Source organism: Lycium ferocissimum, unplaced genomic scaffold (genome assembly GCF_029784015.1).
Source record: "Lycium ferocissimum isolate CSIRO_LF1 unplaced genomic scaffold, AGI_CSIRO_Lferr_CH_V1 ctg6259, whole genome shotgun sequence".
Taxonomy (NCBI): Eukaryota; Viridiplantae; Streptophyta; class Magnoliopsida; order Solanales; family Solanaceae; genus Lycium; species Lycium ferocissimum.
The window spans coordinates 59,904-63,511 of record NW_026726282.1 but is presented as its reverse complement, the minus strand read 5'-3'; positions in this window follow the sequence as shown (position 1 = coordinate 63,511).

Genomic DNA, 3,608 nt, shown 5'->3' with positions numbered 1-3,608 from the left:
TGGGAAGTTCGAAAACGAGCTCTATCCGCTTATCTATTCCAAAATGGAGGTTTACTAGGATGACCTATCTTTCCCAGATCTCTCGAAATGTATCGATCTTCAGGCACTGGTAGAGAACCAAGCGTTTTAGTTTGACAAATTTTCATAGATAGCTCATATGATTCTTTACAATTGCAACACCCATTTCAGCTCTAGATTTATCCCCATTCTTGATTAGTACCACGAATTGTCTTACACAAGTTTACTCCGCATTATTTTCTTCACCACTACCTCTCGCTTTCAGTTTCTCATTTAAATCCATCTTACTGCATTTAATTCACGGTGCGGCCTTAATTTCTTCGTGTTTGAGTATCTAAGCTTGAAATTCCCGTATCACGCGTACACTTTCTCTTTTAAACAATCACACCCACTTATTCCTTTTCATTGTAGGTCGCTACCATCAGGTATTCACATGCCTTCAACTAGTTCATTTCCTTTTCAATCCTCTCCTATTGTTAACTCTGCGTCATTTCGCTAGCAAAGGTATTACCAAATTCTGAGTCAATTACTTTTGACCTCAAGTCTTTCCCTGTACAATGCTTCCCTAGTAATTATGTGACATTGGAACTTTGCATCCATGTGTCTTGCTTGCGGTGGCTATTCCACTTGACTTCCCGTCTTAGTCCATCATTCACTTCTCCCTCTAATCCAAATCTTACTCTCATTGGCTGTATCTCCGCACTATTAAATCATTCGCAGGTGCCCCTTATCGTACTAAAATACCATTTCATTCTTATCTATCTTGCGCTTGAACTGAAGCAAAGAATACTCACGTGATGTATCTTTTTGAGGTTAATACCGCTCTTTTGTCACATACCCATCATTTAACTCTACCTCATAACCCACCTTATTATTGTACAACTGCCATGTTGGATTCTCCGCCCGTCTTCCATTCTACGGTCCATATCTTTTATTATCTCATTCTTACGCCTCCGGCGACCACGTTGCCTCGGGAAGTCGAACACTACTTCTTTGATGGTCTCTTTTGGTTACCGTTTAGTTGCCACGACTATCAAATCATAAGGGAATTGTCTTTACTCCAATGTTTATTTCATTACTTCTATTAATACCCATAAACCATCTCATATGTTCACCATTTCCATCGATGTAGCTCATAGCCGCTCTCTACTACCTATGCTGAGTCATCCACAACTCGCCCTTTGTCGGCTCACCTTTTCTCAATAACTTCTCCCTGGGACCTTTACCATGTAACCCACTAGGGATGCAATTCCATTTGTTGTTGTCTCGCCATACGTATAAAGTCGGCCCATTGATCATTCACAACAAAACTTTGTCTCTCCTTTCATCTTACCCCTCATCCTTTTCTTGAATGATTTTATTTTTAGAAAAATAACCCTAACATTTTCCAGAGTGCCGTTGGCTTCTCCTTCTTTTCTTCTCTTTTCTCTCAGAACACCATCTTTTAATAAAATTGTAGCTTAAGGTTCAGCGTGAATCCCTCTACACTCTTCTCCGATCAGTTCACACTGCTAAAGAAGTATTGTACTTTGTTATCCCAACATATTAATAATGGGGTAACACATGGTCCTTTTAGAATTCTTTGTATAGATGTCGTGTAAACTCGCTCTTCATGCAGAAAGCGGATGAGAAAGGGCCAAGGAGTGAATAGGAGGGAATAGGGGCATCAGTCGACGCTCTTACTGTTCGAGAATCAACTGTACATGAATGCCCATTTATAGGCTCTTCCTTAGGCCTTCAAGGAGGAAGCGAGGGTGGGACAAATGAACTCCGATGTGAGGAAGGATTGTTGCGTCGGTCGAAACTAGTGGCTTATGCAATTGAATCGAAAAAAGTCGCACATGTAAGATAAGAATGGAAGGAGACGACCAAAGCGAGGGAGAAGATCTACAACCTAACAAACTAGCCTAGCACCGAAAGAGAAGGCCTTGTTCTGCAGTGTACGGCCCGGACGATGGAAAAATAGAATAAGATGGAGCCTACCTATTTGGTTCGGACGAAGTAGATAGATCAAAGGAATGGAATCCGAAGTGGTTCTTATGCCACTTTTGATGGTCTCGGTTCGGACGAGATAGATGGAAAAGCATTAGATCGATAGCCGGGGTAATTTCTTCCCACTCCGAGGCATATTGATCCGGATCCCCGGGAACGGGTCTTAGAGAAGTAGATGGCTCGGCTCCACTGGGAGATGGGAAACTATATGCGGAGTTAGAGGCAGAGGGACTTGTACTTGGCTAACCGTCAGAGGGATGGTAAGTAGATTGTTCGATAGCTTACCCACAAAGATGGATTTTCTTCTGGTCGGCCACCATAGTACTCAACAAAGGATCCCATATTCCTCGTCATAGTTTAATTAGCCACATTGTTCTCACAAACTAATGCAAAATTTCAATCGCCTCACGACACCTATTAACATTCCCACTTAGTGTTAAAAGATCCGCAGGGTTTGATTCTTTTCTGCCCTTTGCTTATAGGGTTACTGCTCTAATAGACCTTGCTTCTATTTGCCCCACTTCTGTCCTTCATTCTCTGCTTCCAACATATACCCAATATTCGTCACTTATTGTTCCTTTTGTGTCGTTGATCAACCTTATCTTGTTTTCGCTTTCCCTCATACCTGTAGTAACAATCCCTATCATATAATCATTCCTTTCAGCTTAATGCATACTTTCTACACTTATCCCACGTTCGGCTACTAACTTCGTCTCCAATCACTCGCTGCTGGGCCCTTTCTTTCTTCTTGCCATAGTCTTACCTAAGGTCTCCACAATTTCCCTTAGATCCCTGGGAAAATTTCGGCAGAGTTTCCTTTGTAAACATAACAATCCCAAACCTGCACACAGCCCAGAAAACACATCCCATGCCTTAAAAGGCCACATATAGAGACACATATAATATACAACTCAACAAAGATAAGGTTGACTACTATAAAAGAATATAAGTAATAAGGCTTGTCTCATAAGTTGTACCTGCCTACTCCTTTTAGAATTCCATTGTACTTATCATGTCAATCTGTAAAGCCCGAATTTTTTTTTAAACTAGCTCTCAAATTTTTGATTGACCATATCTTGATAGTAAGGGTATATTTTACTTCGCACTTCCTGAATGTGAATTGACGACATTTGAAACTTGTTCGAAGTGTTATGGTGTAGTTATATAAACTACTCCTACTACGATTATCTTATTAAATTTATTAAATGGATTAGATATTTATAAAAGTGGGCAGCCCCCTTTTTATTTTATTTTATTATTTTTCATTCTTATCTTACTAAGTAAGATATATACCCTTTGGTTCTTATCCTCTCATCCCCACACTTCCAAAGAGTTCTTGAGAGTTCCCGAGGATTCCATAACCTTCCACAATCTTCCATAATTTTCCATAATCTTCTATAACCTTCCACAATCTTCCATAATTTTCCATAATTTTCCATAATCTTCTATAACCTTCCATAATCTTCCATAACCTCCCATAATCTTCCATAACCTTCCATAATCCTCCATAACCTTCCATAATCTTCCATAATCTTCTATAACCTTTCCATATCATCAAGAGAGAAGATCAACATCAAAACCCCAAGGATAATCCATGG